Raw genomic sequence first — 21,214 nt, 5'->3', positions numbered from 1 at the left:
TATATAGAGAGAGAGAGAGAGAGAGAGAGAGAGTAGGCAGAGTTAAAAAAAAGAGGTAGGTAGCTGCCAAAGGAGAAGGACCAGGTCCCTTTTAGTAAGCCACAATAGAAAGGGATTAATTCAGGATGTAAGAGCTATCTAGAAATATGCCTGAGTCACTGGCCCAACAGTGTTGTAATTCATACAGTTTTTGTGTGATATTTGGGTCTTGGGTGCCCAGGAAACAAAAGAATAGTCTTCAACTACAACTACTTGATTAGATGCTAGGGGGATGGGTAGGAGGTTGCAATCTGCAGTAGATTGTTATTGGAGTTGATCCCCTCCCCCTACAAAAGAACAACTATCATGATCAGAATATATTTCCTATAGTCACAACTGGGGTCATGTGCTATTGGCAACTAAACAAAGTGGTTAGGGACATGAACATGACTTTTCCCGTGCCCACATAAGGGCCATATCAGAATCATTTAGTTTGCATGGCATAGACAAACTGCTTCATTTGATTTTATACATCAGTATTATCCATTAATATTCAAACCTAGATAAACCCGCACAGGATGGAGGTTTTATTCACATGTTCACCATGGTGGGGTGATGTAGAACTATGACCAATGGGGGCCACCTCAGGAGGGTTTAGTCACAGAGATGTCATCTTTGAAACCAAATCAAAATGATATCCAAATTAATCTGTTTATGCTAAAAGAATAATGAAGCCAACACACTGTTTGAGTTTGAGAAGTTTAGACTATGGGGGCCTCTTTCGTTAGAAAACTTTACAAATGTAAATCTTGACTTAGGAGGGCAATGTTCACTAAGTAGGGGAATTCTTCAGAAAAGATCTGATCTACACTTCTCTTAAGTAAATTTGAATTTATTTATACATACTTGACTAAGAGGCAAATTCTGTGGCTCTTACAAAATGTGATTTAAAGTGTAACCAAAACACTAAGTTCAAAATGTGCTAGTTATAGACCTGAAATGTTCAGTAGGAAAATATTTCAGCACCTTCAAGAAAATCTACAGCTGCAACATGGTTCAACCTGTAGTCATGTTTTGCTTGTGAAATTTAAAACTCAATTCTTCCTCTGTTGAAGGTTGTAGAAGAAGAGAAATAACAGAAACTTGAAGAGGGCGGAAGTGTGAAAAATTCAATGCCTAGTTCTTTGCCAATTCTCAGAAAAGATTCAGGCACTGTGAATTGTGCTTCCCTTGTCTATCCTTGAAATAGGATTAAAAGCAGACTTTAATGGGGCAAAATTAGGATCTCAAGGCAGTTGTTGGAGAAGGTGGGGGAGTGGTGGCAGAGAAAGTGTGTATCAGGTCATAGTGGTGGGGTATAAGTTTGTAATCCTCACTCTCAGATTAAGACATTTGGGGGAAAGAGTCAAAGAAGCCTCAAAGTTTTAGCTTGACCACTTGATGGAAAAATTCAACTTACTGAGGAAACCAGATAGAGAAAGTCTTAATGTGAATGAGAAAAATTCTATTATATCTTTGTAAAGTGAGAAATGCCTGGCAAGTATGAAACGGTAGTGTTAAAGATGATTACATTGTGGCTGGTAATATTGATTGTCAGTTCGAAAGGTTCTAGAAGTAGGTGGGAGACAAACCTCTTAGCATGTATGGGAGGAAGTTTGTGGATTGGGATATTGATGTGTGAAACTCACACTAATTGTGGGCAGCACCATTCCATAGACTGAGTAACAGCTGATCTGAGCAGTCCCGCTCACCTCTCTGTTCCCTGTGTGCCGGGGCAGTGGGACCATCCACTGCACTCTGCAGTCTATGACCTGCCTTCATAGACAGTGACCTTGAACCTTGAGCCAAAACAAAGAACTCCCTCTTCAAGTCACGTTTCTCAAGTATTTTATTAAACCAATGATAAAAAACAGGTAGTGCAAATATATAAATATGCAGTTTAAATTTGCAAAATAAATATATATGTATTCTAGATTGGATGATTAAGAACTTGCATAGAGGGGCTGGAGAGATGGCTCAGAGTTTAAAAGCATTGCCTGCTCTTCCAAAGGTCCTGAGTTCAATTCCCAGCAACCACATGGTGGCTCCCAACCATCTGTAATGGGGTCTGGTGCCCTCTTCTGGCCTGCAGGCACACACACAGACAGAATATTGTATAAATAATAAATAAATAAATATTAAAAAAGAACTTGCATAGAATAACAGTAATATATACATAAGTGTGTGAATGTGTGTGTACACAATCATTTAAACACAGACAGTAAAGAAGTGAGAAATTGAAGCAAATATTAGAGTTTTAAGAGAAACAGCCTGACAAAAGATTGAAAATGAATGGTCCTTCATAACCAATGTTGCCAACAGAGTGGTGTCTCAGAAACCAGGTGAGAAAACGTCTCCAGACTGGCAGATGCATGACCATCCTATCACTCTTGTTTCAAGGAAGACGTTAGACATTGGGTAGTTAGCTCTTTGGTGACAGCACTTAGCCAGGCACCGTCAATGTCAGAGCCTTCATTTGTAATGTGTTCAAATTCACTTTGTTCTGTAGCTAATTGACAAATGGTTATTTGTCTTTTTGTAAATCATAGCCACACCCTATGTCCTTCTATTGAAAACTTGTGGCATCCTTAAGACTCAGGTCAAGTATTGGCTTGGCCTTACATAGTTACAACAGTGAGGGCTCATACAATCCTGACTGGACATCAACCTCCAGTGAGGAACTGCTTTATTTCAGTCCTTTGAATTGAGATAGCAATCACAGCCTAGTGGATGTGTAAGTCACACTGAAAACTTAGAAATCCAGTGCCATGTTTACTGGCTGACCGCTTCAAATGTGCCAATGGAGTAAAGAAGACTGTAGACATTTTCCTCTTTCTTCTATTTCTTCAGGCACCAGTTTGGACCACACACGTCCAAATGGCTGGTGTTAACTCTGAGACTCAGAATATCTGTGATTTCTTGTAGAGTTAGAGATAGCCCCAAAATATAAATCCGATCGTCAATTTTCCTTCATCCTCACTCGTTCTTGCTGTCTTGGAAGTTACATAGTGAATATACTTGCTATGGAGGTACACTTACTGACTTCAGCATCACAGCCAGGAGTTGAGTGACAGATTGTTTAGAGTGAAGTAATGACGATTGTTCTGATAAACTTAAGGCTGGCCACACAGTAGTGAGTCTACGAGGTAACCGAAAACTGGTCTATTCCTGAGCATCCTCTTTGGCCCTCCAGGTGGACTCTTCAACTAGCTCCCACCTGCCTGCTGCTTAAGGAGGATGCATAGGAATTGGAATCAACCTCATGACTGACACTGTTACCTCTGGCTGTCATCTCTATTTATCTGCTCCTATCAGAAGAAGAAAGAGCAAGACACTTGTTTCCTAGATACTGAGGCTGAATTTCCTAGGACGGTCTCTCAGACCTTGGCATATGTCTCCCTCAGCCTTTTTGGGTTCTGGCTCTTTCCTGTTCTCAGGTCCCCTGTGTTACCCACCCCACAGCAAGGAGTGGACCCTACACCGGGGTTGTAAATTAATTTGTGAGTGGTGCTTGTATAAAGCTCCTGCCAATTCTCTCAGTTTTCATTTGCTCTCACCTTTTGGTAGGACTTTCCCTGGTGTATATGATCATGAGAAGCAAATTACAAATTATATTTCCTCTGCTTTCCACAAAAAGCTAATTGTATTCCCTAAAAGAATTGTCTAATCAATAATATGTTTTTCAATCTCTGTTGATTTATTTCTAAATATACAGTCAACTAATTTTCAAAATAAACTAGATATACTAATTATTTTCCCCCAAGAAATTGGAACATGGAGACAGAAAATGAAACAGAAAAGGAAACCCAGAGTGGCAGTTAAATATAATTTTAAAATGAGTAAATAAATGTTACGCACTTGTAAAATACACAGAGTGTATTGTAAGTAAACTCAACTAGAGCTGAGAACAAGATGTGTTGTGGAATTGGAGGAGCATCTATTGTGCAAGATGGCCTATTAATATATCACCCCGTTACCATCTTCCTCAAACTCCACTGGCAGAGCTGTACTTCTACTGAGGACCACATTCAGATGGTGGCGTGGCTACAAGAGCGAAGAGACCCAAATATGGTTAAACATCACAGGTAATGTAGATGGGTTTACATTTCACAATCAGTATTCTGAGTGTATGACCTTGACAGATGCAACTCATTTAATGTTAGAGAAAGAAAGCTACATCTAGCGATGTAACTTAGTCAAAGCACAGCTCCCGCTCAGCTGCCCTCATCAGTAGCAAAGGTGAAAAGACCAATTCAATACTCTGCAGCTATTTTTGAATATTCGCTCTCTGGGTTCTGCCCCTGGATTAAGTGCTAATAAAGTAAAGGTTAGCAAGACATTGTGTTTGCTTTCAAGGCAATAATATAGTAGAAAATACAGGTTAATGCTCAATTTCAACACCGTGGGGCAAGTTCTGGGCAGGGAAATATAGATACGAGGGGGTCCTGATGAAAGGTATCCTCTGTTCATTGGATAACTAAAGGAGATGCCTTGGAGGTTGTGCTGTTTAGGTTGTGATGGCCAGAGGTGAAGAGGAATTAGCTAAACAAAATTATTGCCAATGTGTTCAAGATGTGTGCAAGGATTCGGTAAACTATTGAGAAATGGTGGGTGGGTTGGAGGAAGAAAGGAAGAAGATTATGACTATAATTAGAAAAAAAAAAAGCCTTAGTATTGGTTGGGAGCTGATCATGAACACTGTGTTTCCATAAGAAGGATCCTATTTTGAAGAGGAACCACTGAATTGTTTTTAATAAGGAGACAAAGACCTTAATTTTTTTCACTAAGACGGTGTGTGCTCAATGCTTGGGAACCTGGAAACACAGATTTATATGTCAAACTGTTTACCACTAACTGCTCTTCAGCTTATGCCTCAGTGTCTGTGTATCTATATTCTTCAATTGAAACAAAAGCTTGGAAACTTAAATGCTTTCATTTTTATATATTAATCAAAATGGGACAAGAAATATCAATAAACGAGAAACACAGCCAGCAATCTCCTTCCTTAAGAAGGAAGACACCTTCATATTTGCTATGACTCTTCCCTGTTTAGAAATAACTATACCTACAGAATGTGTTTTATTAGCATCTAATGGATGTTTGAGGGAGATTAAAAATAACAGCAGAATTAAAGAAAACAAGTAGGCAGAAGCAGACTGCAACCTGGGAAGCAGCATTTCAATTAGTAAACAACACATATGCGTTTTCTAAAGGAGGAAGAGTCTCTGTGTGGATAAGGACACGGAGAACTTAGCCTGACTTTGTGAGACAGTTAGATGTCAACAAGTGAACAGTAGGGTGGTCCTCACACTAGAAAGTGAGGACTGAGAACCACAGGCATGCCAAGCAGGGACGTTCTAAGGCCCTGTGTGGATGAATAGTATCATAATAATACTATATATAGTTTCATATGGGAGACTCACTTTAGTGCCGATTATATCAGATCATGCTAATCAATAGTGTTAGTTAGAACCACAATGGATAAAAATGGTTTTGAGAAGTCATTCCAGCTGATAAACCAGAAACTGTGATCAGGGGGAAAAACCTTTTTGTTACAGTGCAAAGGTAATTTGATTAAAAGTTAAGACACTTTAAAATAGTCATATTATTGGATAATTAGAAAAATATTTTTAACTAATTAATAATAAAGAACTCACTGCTACTAGAAGGGCTACTAAGGCTCTGTTTCCAGGTGGTGGTGGCTGAGGCAGAGACAGAAGCAGGTGATCTCTATGAATTCAAGAGCATCCTGGTCTAACGAGCTAATTACAGAACAGGCTTCAAAACTACAGAGGAACCCAGTCTCAAAAAAAGCCAAAAATAAATGAATGAATGAATAAATTAATTAATTAATACGTTAATTTATAGGCTACAAACTGTAGAGGAATGCTCACTTTTTCTCACAAAAGACCAGCACACCAACATAGATGTCCAAAGAGCCCATTGTTCGCACTGTCACAGGCACCTGGTTGGATGCTGATAGACAAATGCAGTGATCAGGGAAAGATCACCACACTGCACACAGTCTCAGCCAAGACAGAGTTCAATACCAACAGGACTATTTCCTTCAGGCTCTAATATTTTATTTCATTAAGAAAAAGAAAAAAAAAACGACCCTCCCTAGGAGAATCAAACTGTACTTTCTAATTGATTTTCTGCTTTAGTTTACAGTGTTTCACCGGCTATGGTATTCAATAAATGTTTATTAAACCTACACTTGCCCAGAGTGAGTCTGGGAAAGGAGAAGAACAGCAGATGATCTCAGTCTATTCTGATAGACACTTGAAATAGAAACAATTCTTCTACCTGTGAAGGGAAAGAACACTGGAGCACATTCTAATGATGGAGACAGATGCACAAGCATGATTTTCATCACATCTGTTCTGATTCTGTGGCAATTAAATTTGGAAGTAGGATGTGCATCTCAATCCATTCTCATGTTCTTTCAAAAATTACTGTATATATATGTATATAAATTTAACACGTGTGCTATTGAATGCATTGATATAACAGTAAAACTTGAAGAGAAGCAGGAAGATGAGATACCATCAACTTCACACACGCAATTAATATTTTGTTTGGCATCATTTCTTTGTATAATGTTTCCCTTTATTTAGCAATATTTAACTATGTACCAATATCTTTGGGGAACATTGGCTCATGGTAAGCATATTACCTTAATTTCTTTGGTAAATAAAACTTTTGCGGATATTAAGTATCCCAGAAATCCAGGTTTGATTTTATTTTAATATTCTAAACAGTCAAAATTCAAAATATAACATTGTATAATATTTTATATTCATTTCTTTACATAGCATATAACTCCATTAAAATCTAAAACATACAAAATACAGCATAGCTGCTAAATTCTAGGGAGTCAAAAATGCAAGAAAACATAAAATTTTCACGATAAGTTCATTTTTATACAAGTCAACGTTGTCATATGTCCCAACTAAGATACATAAAATGCACATATGTTCTTAAATTTTTATCATTCACGTTATTTGGAAAATACAAATGATAAAAGGCACCGCTGGTGTCCAGACCTTCCTCGCGTGTGCAGTCTGTCTTTAGAAGAGACTTCCATCTGCAGACGGCATCGGACTGTAGCTGTCTCTGTATCAGTTCTTGGGCTCCTTTCCCTTTTCTGACTCCATTTCTTTTACTCTTGTGATCGGGTATGGTTTCATACTAATAGGACTGCGTTCTGCATAATGTCCTATCATAATGCGTTCTCCTAATGTTCATGTGGAATATCTATGACTATAGCATATATAACCTATCCCTCTAACCTATATATATAACCACATATCCCTCTTCAAGTTACATCTTATTGTGGACCCATGATACTCTAAAACATGAATGCCTCAAGCTCATTCAATTGTTTTCCCACTAAGAGAGGTTTTCTTATTTTTTTAAAGAATGACACAATAAAGACACAAATATGAATTGTTTTTATTTTAATTATTTATTTACTTTGAAATCAGATTACTAAGATATGTTTTATCTTATGAAGGTTTTAATGAATAGTTGACTATAAATACTTTTCTTTGCCTGCCTCAACAACTTATTTTATACTAATAATTGACACTTAATGTATGGCTTGTCCTGTGCTATGTACTTGAGACTAATGAATAAGATATAAGCTAATCTATAGAAACTCAAGGAGATCAAGAAAGCAGTTTTTTTTACAATATGGCAACAACTTTATTGAACAAACCAAACCAAAAACTGTCTTGCTCTAGGAGGATGAAGGAAGGTCAGGTGCCGATTTTTATATGAGAAACAACTTGAGTAAGTTAACTACATTTGGAGTTGATGGAAAATGATGAGAAAAAGGCTGGGATTCCACTCAGGTTCCCTTCACTAGAAGTCGTAAGCTAGAAGGGCACATCCATGGTTTATCCTCTTGGCGATTCCTGAAGGATAAACGGCAGACTTTAATACTTACAAGTTGCCACATTTGCACTCAAATCTTCTGGTCAAGAGTTCTTAGTGTGAATATGATGTCACCGGAAAAGCAGTGATGGAAGCTAGAGCTACAGAGTGCTCTCTGGGGGTGGTCAGCAGGAAAGAACCTCTGTCCCAGTGATGCTTCTAGGGAAAACAGGTTAAGGGTCCTTTGCCATTACTTTGCCTTCAACCATCTTAAGTTTGCATAATGTACGAACGAACACTGCCTGACCTGGAAGACTTTGATTCCATTACGATTTGGTTGCCGTGGCCCTTTACACACTGAGAATGTCAGCAGGGTAGGATCCTGGGTGCTGAGCCTCCCATGCAGTCATATCCGGATGTGACCCTCTTCTGCCCTGCATAGATATATTCTTGATGGATCAGCAATATATTCACAGTCAGGGTGGCGTGACAAACAGTACCGACTGAACTGATTCATTAGTTTCTCAACCAAAGACTGGACACAAATATTCAGACAGAATTGTCAACTAGTGTAAGAAGTATCAGCTAACTGGTTGAAAGGCCATTTGAGAAAACAAAGACAAATCTGATATCAGCGGCCATATTTCCATTTCAAGCATCCTGAACAACTAAGAATATGGCTTTCTTTTCAGTGTGCATCCCAACACTGCTTCTTTTTTACGTTTCAGGTATTAACCGCCTTCCTCCTCTAAAATGTACTCATTTGCACTTTTGGAAGGTTATGGAGACCTTCACTGATTATTCAAGAGAAAACACCAGTGTAGCATGTTGACCTTAGATGACTCTCAAGAACTTTCTAAAATGTAGCTGTTCTTGATTATAGGAGGGCATTTCCTAGGAGGACAAACCGTTCATTATTTCTGGGTCGGCCACAGTTATTTACTCAGGTAATGGGTGTCTTCCTGGAAGGAAGAAGGTATGGTGAAATTTTGTCCGACTTTCACTGAGATGAGCAGTTTGCAGTGCTCGCTGAATCCCAGGTATCAGATCACCAGCCAAGGCTGTTACAGATGATGGATTTGCCCTGGAAATCTTCCTTCTAAGCTGGAGCCAAGTTGCACGATTGCAGACAGATGCTGCTGTACCTGGGCAGATGCCTGTGGATAAGCGCAGAGGTTGATACAAAAGATTCACAGGCTGACTGAATATAAAATCCAGCTGCAACGTAATCACAGCCCCTGTTGATTTGTGGGGGTAGATTGGAGGGGTCTGGAGATTTTGGAAGCATGGTAAGGCCAGTACTGGAGCCTGAGTAATCTTGATGCTCAGGTCTCTGATTAGAGCGTCCCATGTTAAAGTCCCTATGGGAAATAGAGAGTAAGCTGGATTCTAATCGCCCATAAGATTTATGTAAACAATAGTACAACATAGTTGAGGAAAAATACATAAAAAACAGTGATAGGCATCTTCCCCATGAAACCTCATAGTTAGACTATCCAAAGGCTTCAGGAAAACCAGACTAATTTTGGTAGGTATACCATGCAAAGACTTTACAGATTACTATGCAGAAACTAAGCAAAAGCCTAGATCACCTTTTGGGGAAAATTAAATTGCTCAGACGTTCTCTCCCATATTACTCTGTGACTTACCTCCCCTATGTACAGGAAAATCTTTCTGCTATAATTATGAAAACCAGTTGTTTGTTATAGGAAATTTGGGAAATTGTAAAAAATGACGTCTGAGGTAGATGCATTTGATCTGCAGGAATATTTGTCACTGTAAATCCCTGTAATTATTGTCATACACAAGACATTTCATTTTGCATGTAGCATAAAGGTTTTCACGGATTGACAATTCTTTAGACGCCGGCTAAATGAAGGAGCCTGTGTGTTGTGTTCTTGTACCATGTGCTCCCCTATGAGGGCAACTGCATACAAATGGCCACAGGTGAGTGGCTTCAGAGGGCAAACAGAGTGGAAGAGTTTCTGGTATTTAAGAGATAGACATCTTAACCTACAGTAGGATGTGTTCCCAGCAGATATATAACAGCTCGTGTGAGCACCACGCTGTACACAGTGTGCCACCGACAGCCAGGGAAGTGATAGTCAGTCGAGGAGCAATTCAAGCAAGATAAGATTCTGGGCTCTCCTGCTGCTTGCACGTCAGAGGAAGACATGACAGGTAGCCAGCCTTTCAAATGCAAAGTGAAGGGAATGTTTCTCGTATTGGCATCTTGGTCTATGACTACAAGTTACTGAAAAAGAAGCTTTTTGTCTGTGAACGCAATTTAGGGGAAATACAATTACTTGAGATCCTCAGTGATCCTTCAGCCACATGAATACATTCACGTCTACCCATAGGCCAGAGGAGCAGCTGGGAGCCCACTGAGCACACAGGTGAACCTGATCTCTCCACGGAAACATTTGTCACTTGAGTTCACCCTAAGGGTATGATCCCAAAGCCAGACACCACATTTTAAAGCAACTTGAATGTCAACATTCAAGTTGGTGTTTGTGTTTGGACTTCCCACATGTCCATTATACTACAGACGTGAATTTGACTTAAGCCTTTAAGCACCTAGAATCTTGGTGTTCTAGGAACCCTCAGCCATTTGAGTGAGATGATGAAGTTTGCAAGTCAGCCAGGGTCAAACCTAAGTTATGACCGCATAGAATCTACTTGTACCTCCCTTTCACCAGTCAAAAGCCATAACTCTGGACCACATGTCAGCTCTACCTGAATTAAATACAGAGTCAAGGTAAATATTTTTATATATTAGAAAAATGTAGATGCATTTATGTTTTAAAATCACCAAGCTAGGTGTTTTCAGATTATTGAAATATAGATGAAAGGTAAATTATTTTTTTTCCTTGAGAAACTTTGCAACTTTATTTTCTAAATCATGTCCAGTACAGTACAGGTAGGCAGGAAATCAGAAGAGATCTGTCCAAAATGATGAAGATGCTTTGTGTTAAAGTGTGAATTAAAAGGCTGAGATCCTCCAACCATCTCAGCCTGGAGTCAATTCCTCTCATGTCTATAGCCACTGTTTCAGAAGACGGTCCTCACAAAACCTCTGAGATATTTTTTAAACAAATGGATGGACTTTATGTAAAATTTGAGTAAGCATGTTCATTTTCTACCCTGGACTCACAAATAAAAAAAGGATCTGAATTATTGAGGGACTTTGATCCAGACTCAACCAAACACAGTTCATGGTAAATGAAGGAAGAATAGTTAACACAGTGAAGAGCATTTTAAATATTTGATAGTATGTTAAAATCAACTTTTTTCATGTGAATAGTTTTATGAATTATTTTATAAGACTCCTAATTTTAAAAACATATTTCGATCTAACTTCTCAATTATTTCTAAGAGAAACTTTTCCACCAATTTCATTAACTTTTTTTTCTTCCAATGTAATTCTTGTCTTTCAGGTAGGCATTTACTACTTTGAGATTCCACAGAACATAGTATTTGGTTATTTTATTTATCATGCTGATAAGTGCGCACACCACCCTTTGATCATTTTCCATCTATAACATCAATTATCCTCACAGAAATACACTGTTCATTACTCACCCTATGTATAATTTTCCCAACTGGGCCAAAGTGGAAAACCCCCATGCCATAGAAAACACTATATTTCTTTAGAAGTAATAACTTGAACTTTTTTCATTTGTCTAATTTCCTATGTGGTTTGTGCATTATTAAAATTAGGCTAAAATATAAATCTCTATTAAACACTGTTTGGATGCCTTCAGTGTTCTGAGAACTAGAACATCAAGACTCTAAGAACAGTGTGTTAGGAAAATTAGATGCCCCAGGGACAAACTCTTAGAGTAGGGGGTAGTAGGTAGATTCTGACATCATTATACAGCAAGGTGTTAAGGGAAGATGAAAAGGATATGGGAGTTTAGAAATGGTACACAGAACTCAATATAAAGTTATTCTTCCTTACTAGAGGAATACGTAGGAGGAACTGGAGAAACATGAAAACAAAGCCTTGGAGAACGTGTTAGGACACAGAGTCTACATGGTACAGGTTTGCAGGTAACTGTTAGGACTTTCTACTTTTACTTTGAGAATTGAAAGTTGAGTAGAGATATCACATGAACTAACTTGAGGATTTAAAGAATGCTGTATCAATGACAGTTGGTAGGGTCTACGTTCAGATGTGGAAATGGGAGACTGAAGAGATGTTGGAAGCACCTTAAGGGAGTTGGAGAAAACATGGGTATCGTTATTATCACACACAGAACCTCTGTATTTTCATGTTAAGAATTGCTGTTAGTGCTCAGCTTTCAGAAGACTGCTCAGACTCATCCCTGTGGTGGTTTGAAAGAAAACATCCCCCAAAGGGAGTGGCAGTAATGGGAGGTAGGGCCTTGCTGGAGTAGGTGTGACCTTGTTGGAGGAAGTATGCCACTATGGAGATGGGCTTTGAGATCCTACATATGTGCCAGCATTGCCCAGTGTCTCAGTTCACTTCCTGTTGTCTGTAGATCAAAGAAAAAGAATTCTCAGCTCCATCTCTAACACCATGTCTCACCATGCCCCACCATGATAATAGGCTGAACCTCTGAACTGCAAACCATCATTTAAATGTTTTCTTACATAAGACCATCATGCTGTGGTCATGGTGTCTCTTTACTACACTAGAAACCCTAAAATAACTTAAGTGATTTTCTACTTGTTATCATCTGCAGGGCACAGCATGCTCCCAATAGCTGTACTGTTTTATGTCCAGTCTTCCTCTCTCCTATGACCTTTATTTTTGTAGACAAAGCAATTTATTAGACTCCCAAGAACATATCAGAAATATTTTTGAGTATTTACATATCTTAAAATTAAACTTCTGCAGTCTGGTAGATGCCTTAGCTGAGTAAATAATTCTAAATTGAGAAATAAAGTCATTTACAAGTTTTGTGGCATTGTTCTTTGACCATCTGGCATCCAGTACTGAATTTTTATGTTATAATCAATGAGGCATTAGTATTTTATTCTCAATCCTTTTCTCTTGTGCTTTTTCAATCTAAAACAAAATTTCCCATCACTTTTAAATTTATTTAGTTTTGTATTCTTCATCCTTTCATCATTCACTTTTCTATAACTGATTTCTAAATTCATATTCCAAATTTGTAACTACTTTACTACTGGTTACGTATGGGGAGTGTTTCCCAAATTCCAAGCTGCTATTTTTTTTTTACATATCTCCTGCTCATTCATCCATTTTCTTTTGTGTTCCCCAAGCAGTTTGTTCTAATACCACTTCCTTATTACAATATCCTTAGCCATCACTATAATCCATTCCCCTTTTTTTCTAAAAGATGATGGATTTATTCCTTAAGCCCTACACATAAATTTAAAAGACCTTCTCTCCTATGGATATCTTCACCTGAAGGTCTTGCTTCCTATTTCACCAAGAAAAAAACTATAATATATAAGCAATGGGGTTTTATAATTTATTAGCACCATTTTCTTTTAGCAGAGGAACCCCATATAGACTGCATTTATTCTACCTCCTCTCTATTATTATAGATGAATTATCCATGTTTCAATCAAATGCCAACATCCTCTTACTGATAGACTTCACCATTGAAAGTTTAACATTTTCCGTGCATGTAAATATTTAATCCACTCTTGGATTCCTCTGATTAGTTCATCAAATCACTCTACTCTGTCCCATACTCAACAGTTTCCCAATCCTTGTGTTCATCTTTTTGGCACAACTTCTTGAAATGCTGTGTAGAGTCAACTGCAGCTTTCTCTTACAGTTGTGTTCCTATTGGTTTCCTGTTGGAACGATCTGTGTCAAGTCTCTGAGGCCAGATTTTTCTTATAACAGCGGTCTATTCTTCACCCACTATTTCTGACTTACATTGCAATGAGGAGGCTGTTTAATCACACAGAAACTATGTTATTTAAATCACTGCTTGGCCCATTACTTCTAGCTTCTTATTGGCTAACTATTACATGCTAATTTAACCTGTTTCTATTGATCTGGGTATTGCCACATAGCTGTGGCTTACCAGCTAAAGTTCTGGCGTCTGTCTCCAGCAGGGCTACATGGCTTCTCTCTAACTCTGCTCTTCTTTCTCCCAGCATTCAGTTTAGATTTCTCTGCCTAACTCTGTTCACCTATAGCTCTGCTATAGGCTCAAAGCAGTTTCTTTGTTAACCAACGATATTCACAGCATGCAGAGGGGAATCCCACATCAACTGTAGAATGTATACTGTCTCTTCCTCGACACAGTTATTTTACATGGTTTCTCAGATGTCACTTTTCTAGGATTTCCTCTTAAGATGTCAGCAGATTGTCTTGTCTTTAGATTATTCTATTTCATTTTTTTTGTAACTCTTCATGCCATGTTATCCTCTCTTCCTTTTCCTATGCTCTTGCTTGCTCCCAGGTCATCTCATTCAGTCATGTGCTTTTCAAGTCTCAATAGTGACTTTCTGCACACCTGCTCCTGGGATTTTCATTGACTCTGAACTTTCCACATATGGCTGCCCTTTTACATTTCTACGAGCTTGCTTGCTACATTCTTCAAAGGTGAAAAGAGTAAAATGTAAATTCTTTTCCACTTCAACTCTCAAGCATCCTGGATCATAGCCTTTCTTCTTTTGAATGGTAACAATGTGTTTCTTTCAGACAACCAAATCAAATATTGAAGCTAACTTTTACTCTTCTCTTTCTTTCATAATTTATAAAAATACCTTACACTTTATCTTTAAAGTGTATAATATTCAGTCTGATAAATCAAATTCTGTAGGTCAAGTCCCAGGGACTATTCTTAGATTATTTCCAAGGCGTTTATCCTGATCTCTTGCTTCTAGCCTTGACTTTCTAACATTTTTTTTAAATAAATTAGTGGAAATGAGAATTTTTAGATAAAGAAGAAATTGTTCCTTTGCTGACAGTCCTCTAATGACTATGTTCTTAAAGAATTTAAAATTACATTTATTTATCTGCATGTAAGAGGAGAGGAAAATATGCCAGGGTACTCATGTGGAAGTCAGAGGGCAACGTGCAACAGTCAGTTCTCCTACCACGTGGATCCCAGATATTAAACTCAGGCTGAGAATTAGGCTCCTTCACATGCTGAGCCATATTTCCAGCTTTTTGTGTTTCAAACAGGAGACTCAAAGTCTTTAACACAGACTTGAATTCAACACATGATTCCACCTCACATTACCCCTTAAAATCTCCTTACCTCTTACGTTGACTGCCTGTTAATCTTAAACAACCCAGCAGATGGTCCCTTGCCATGTTGTCCCCATCGCTCTCCGTCCTCCTCTGTGTCGTGTGTTTGTTTTATTCCCCTTCTTCATGCCATTGCCCCAAATTATTTTGCAATAATTTTATTAGAAGTTAAAAGGTACTTTTTGATTTTACCTTTTTCTACAATAATTATTGTTTTGTGACTAGTATAAATTATTCACCTAGCTTATTAATCAATTCCATCTCACTTGAATATTTGTGTGTTTGTTTATTGACTTAGAACAGTTACTCTAGTAGGTCAAGACCAAACCTTAGATGCTAAACTCAGAAGATGATGCTCTAGAGCAGTTATAGTGGTTCAATTAATTTATACCAAGAAAAATAGAGCTGAGATATTTGGACAATAAAAGATCTAGAAGTATATAAGAAGTTAAAACAAATCAAATATTGATTCTCTGTGAGGGGCCTGCAATCCCCCTGGGATATGCTCCTCCTTCATTCTTGTGTTCTGTTTCTTACACTTAGCATCTGTACTGACACACAGTATTTTGTTACAATCTCTTAACAAAAGCCAACTTAACCCCATGAGAAGTACAATTAAAAGAGAAAACTGACAACTGATATATAATAAATAATGAATAATAAATAAAGTACCTGGATGAGATGAACAAAAATAGTCCTTATTATGATATACAAATGGGGAAAGGTCAGGAAAATTTTAATATAAAGGACTAAAAATGATCTTATTTGAAAGAGGGATTAAAATAATGGCCCCTATTGATAAACAGATTCTTCTGTATTTATCATATCAGAAGTTGTAATCTCCTGGCAAGTGCTTGACCAAAAACTCAGAAGAGGTATAAAGATGGTGCAGAAAAAATTAGAAAAGCTTTCTAATATGCCCAAATTTAGAAAACAAACATAAATTTATAAAGTTGAAAGAACCCTAATAACAAAATCAATACATAAAAATTAAATTACATCACTGCTATACTGAGAAATTAAAGATAAAATATGGATAATAGTGATAAAAGTAAACCTCAAAATAGGAAAAATTCCAATACTGTGAATTTCTCAGCAGAAACACAATTGGCAATAGAGTGGGTATGCATTGAGGACTTAAAAGAAGGGTTGTATAAAACATTTCTAGAAAATTCTTCATCTATAAGAATGAGAAAATGTTTATATTAAACCCTAACTTAGAAAACTTACTGTTATAAGAGTACTTCACCTACAGGAACATGATAACAGGGGAACAGCTTTTCAGAAAGGTGTGAAAGTCAATAAAAATTGATTAATTTCAAAGTTAATTTTTTTCTAAATTTGTTGAGATTTGCCTTTTGTGTCAATGTGTGGTAGATTTTGTAGAAAGTTCCATGGGTTTCTGAGGAGAATCATCCTGTTCGGTTCTCACAGTTAATGTGATGTTAATGAAAACAGCAAATGTGAGGATGCCCTACAGACCCTCGAGCTGTAGAAATATTACAGGCATTACCACGAATTAAAAAAAAAAGATGAAAATTTCAACCCTATAAAAACAGTGAGAATGTAGCCACAAAATTTTATAGCACAAGGCAGTGAAAATATTATGAGATTTGTACTTTAAAATGTTCAATGTCAAAGGCTTAAATATGAGATAAAAGAAGAAAATAGTTGTACACCAACACTTTTCATTCTGGCAGGAATTATATTACTTGCAAGTGGTGTTCAAGAGATTATCAAGAGGGAAGAGAAGGGTTAAAATAAAATAGTGACAGAGAAAACTGATATTTAGGGCCATTTGAGGGGCCAGGTGGAACCCTAATACAGTAGAAACTTCCTGTATTTTATACATCTAGGAAGGTAATGTAAATGAACTTGCCAAATAATGGGGAGTTACAGAGCCCAGTTGGACATCCCTGGTCACCAATTGAAGCCTTCTGTAACCAAGAGTGATCACATATAAGCAAGTTATTGCCTAAAGAGTTTCCACTGAAACTCTGCAACAACCCAAGCTATTTCCTAGGCTATTGATGACTCTCCATAAACTGATGGTGGTTTGCTACAAACTGACTGAAGACATCACCTACCTAACTCATTGAACATGGAGAAGTCAAGCTGGTGCCTACCTAAAGTGTTCACTCTATTGACTCGCTTTAATGGTACTCAAAGAAATCCTGCATACTACCAAAAGAGGAGGCAAAATACCAACCCAGATACAAAAGCTTTGATCTACAAGAGTCGCTTGCCTAAAAGATATGCTGTTGTAATAGTGGCACAAAGCTTGTGGGAGTAACCAACCAATGTCTGATTTGACTCAAGGCTCAGTCTATAAGATGGAACACACCCAAAATTTCTTTGATGACCGAGAACCTGAGACTAGATAGGTCAGGAACCTAGGGTAAAATAACATATTCCTTCTACTAAATAACCAAGTAATTCCTTCTACTAAAAGAACATAACAATGAAATGACCTCTGATGGTGTTCTGCTACACTCAGATGTCAGTACTTTGCATAGATATCCTCTGAGAAGCTTACTCCGGCAAAATATGGGAACAATACTGACACCAAAGGCCAGAAAACATGCAGAAAATTAAGAGACCTTGTAACACTCAGTCCTTAAAGAGATGTCCCCATCCCAGACCCCTTTCTTCAGGTCTGAGGGTACTGTCCTGAAGAGAGGTGGGAGCACTGCAAGATCCAGAGGAAGAGGGAGACACTACGGAATCCAGGCCCTCTAGACACAGAAGGGCTGATGCATTCATGAACTCAAGAGACTGTGGCAGAATGCACAAAGCCTGCTTTGATTTGCACCAGGTCTTATAGCTCAAGGGAAAAGTAGACACATGTCCCTATCCCTAATCCAGAGTCTATATTCAATTGATAACCACTTTCAAATGGAAAATTTGTTTTCTTCAAGGGAGCCTCACTGGGGAAAGAAATCACTCTTAAGAGTAAGTTGCATGTTGAGCAGTAGATGGCCAGCAGAAAATGAACTGAATGGCATCTTCAAATATTCTTTGTCTCACTGTTAAGTCAGGCAATATTTTTGAACCTTACAGGTCCTTTGAGTAAACACTTTTTTCTGCTATATTTACATGGTATTTATATATATGCAAATGTCTGTGTCTTGATGTCTATTACACATTTTATTTTTTCTTTGGCTCTTTTCCTTTTCTTGGCATTTGACAATTTGTTTGATACTTCTTCAACTTATTTTCTTTTATTATCATGCTTTTGATGCCCATTTTCTAAGGAGAGACAGAAAGGATGTAGATCTGCATGGGAGTGGGATGGGAACCTGGAGAAGTATGGGGAGGGGAAACCATAAGTAGAATGTATTGCATGAAAAAAATCACTTTCTATAAAAAAGAAAATGGTTATCAGAATGAATAGAAATCCAATGGGAACTTGTACTTATGTGGCCTGGATGTGTGGGATTAGGCCTTTCTTTGGAGATTCTTTTTACTTCATGAAAAGGATCTCTTCCATCAGAGATAGAAGTACTGAGATGGATGTGTTTCATTTAGTATTGTCTTATTCCATCCTCCTCTTCTCAGTGCTGTCTCTTTACCTCCACTAAGTCCAGAACACTTGCTCTCAAGTCCTCTCTGACTGCTGTCATAATGGTTGTGCATACAGTGTTCAGTCTGCCTGTTTTAAATTAGCATGTCATCTTTAAAGTGTCCATGTTTCAGCCTTCCCACTAGGAGTTGCGAGATATGGTTTTGTGCACCTACAGAGAAACCTCACCTGTCCTAGAAAATAAGCTTACTCTGTTCTTTATTCTTGATCCCTCTAGGGAATTCTACAGTTGTTATTTTTGAAAAAAGTAAGAAGCAACCAGACTAAAACACGACTAGCTTACTCATTCTAAGTTTCAGTCTAGATGTTTTCTCATTCCGTTGCTGTTTGCTTCTCTTACTGTATCTGATGAACGTGTAATAATACACACTTGATGTGTTTTCTTTTGTGTATGTGCCAACAAATGGGAAGATCCTTTGAGAGCTCTTCCGGCCTCTGTAATAGTGCCCATAGCTGTCTAGTTAGGGTAGGACCATGGTAACAAATCTGCTTTGATCTGTTTAAGAAAAAGAATAAAGTTGAAAATTTTCCTCTTCAGTTGTTTGTACCTTCTATTTATTTAAATAGTTCCAATTAAGGAAAAGTAAGGGCTACTATCTAATTATCCTTGAAATCTCAGCAGAAAACATTGATTTTGCATAAAATTATTAACATGTATAGTTTATAAAATGGATATTTATTCTCATTGGAATATTTTCAAACAATTACATTATGAAAATATAGATTGACTTTTTCCTGAATTTGTGTACCTTCTGCAAAACATTAACCATCAATGCTGACTTAGCAAAGTTACTAATTTAAAAGAAAATTAAGAATACCAAATGCAATACATGGCAGCCTCATCCCTGTTGATTAGAGAGAAAGCAACTTTGGAAAATCATTTTGTAACTCCTAATAAAATTAATTATGGTACAGATTGTACTGCTAGGTATGTTTCTATTTATGAAAAATAAGTAGATGCATCAAAAACTAAGAATGAGAACAGGCATGACTACTGAAAAACATTGTTCAGTAGCAGCACAGTTCCTCAAAGCAGAACTGTTAATAAAGCAGAACCCTAAATAGTAATGGAATAAGCCAGGCAGCACCAGATGCCTCAAGACAGAGCTAACAGACTTCATGTTGATATAAAAGCTTCTGCACTCCTGATTCTGTTTGTATGTGGTTCCATGGTGAGTCTATCATAAAATAAGTCAGAAGAATAGCTGGCTTTGAAAGTTGCCATTAATAAAGAAGAGATTAAAAGATGCTAATTCTTGATGCAGATAAATATTTAATAAACATAGGCTAAAGCTCGCAAGTGTTTAAAGGTGTCAGTTACAGTGAATGTGGAAATAAGTACTGATTCACATCTGGTGGTAATGTAAACTATTCAGGTATTATGACGTCTTCATGGACAACATAAGAAAAGGAAAAGTACAACTACCAGATGATCCACCCATAACACTCTTATACCTGTACCCACAGGGTCTGCCTCCTACTTTTGCATATATAGTTTTGTTGCTCTGCTGAAAACACCAAGAGAATGTACCCAGTCAAGATCCCCGTCATCACATAGACGGATCATGAAAATGTGTTTCATATGTATAATGGTATTTTATAGAACTATAAAGAAAAGTGAAATTTGATGTGAGATGTTCTTCTGTATGTGTGTTGCTTTTATAGGTTGATGAATAAAGCTGTGTCGGCCAATGGATTATAGAGTAAAGCTAGGTGGAAAATTTGAAAAAGAGAGAGTAGGTAGATTCAAAGAGATGTGTCAAGTAGCTGCCACAAGAGAAAGATACTGGAACTTTACCAGTAGGCCAAAGCCTCTTGGTGATACACAGATTAATAGGAACTGGTTAATTTAAGTTGTAAGAGCTAACTAGGAATACACCTAAGTTATTGGCCAAACAGTGATGCAATTACTATATTTTCTGTGTGAATATTTGTATCTGGCTGGTCAGGCAACAAATGAGCAGTCTCTGTTTACAGAAATTATGAAGTCTGCAAGGAAATTAATATTTCTGTAAAATATCATATTAAGTGAGGTGTTTCAGGTTCAGAAAGCCAAAATTCTTGTGTTTTCTCTAATATGAAGATCCTATTAGAGTGTGTGTGTGTATGTGTGTGTGTCTGTCTGTGTGCATGGCAAGGAAGGGGAGAAAGGTCATGTGACATGAAAGGAGACTAAGAGTGGAACACACAAGCTGAAGAAAGATGTGGGAAATGGGAAGGAGAATGATATTTTGTCTGAAAATGGGAGAAAGAAATTTAATTCTTCATATGCTTTATAAGTGTATACAATACACTTTTTATACTTATTTATAAACACTAACATTACATTAAGACTTTAGTTGTTTTCTAATTTCTTTTGAGAGTTGTGAGGCCAGCCTGGCCTTGAAATTAAAATTCTTCTGTGTTGCCTCCCAAGTGCTGAGTGTACAGGTGAATGTTGAATTAAAAAATATTTTAATATGTTAGTAGATAAGATTATTATTTACATATAGTTTGATAACACATTATAGACTCTTAGTAAGCATGAA

The sequence above is a fragment of the Alexandromys fortis genome, unplaced genomic scaffold, assembly GCF_014885135.2.
Source record: "Alexandromys fortis isolate MF-2015 unplaced genomic scaffold, M_Fortis_MF-2015_v1.1 scaffold_68, whole genome shotgun sequence".
NCBI lineage: Eukaryota > Metazoa > Chordata > Mammalia > Rodentia > Cricetidae > Alexandromys > Alexandromys fortis.
Note: the sequence above shows the minus strand (reverse complement) of the source record.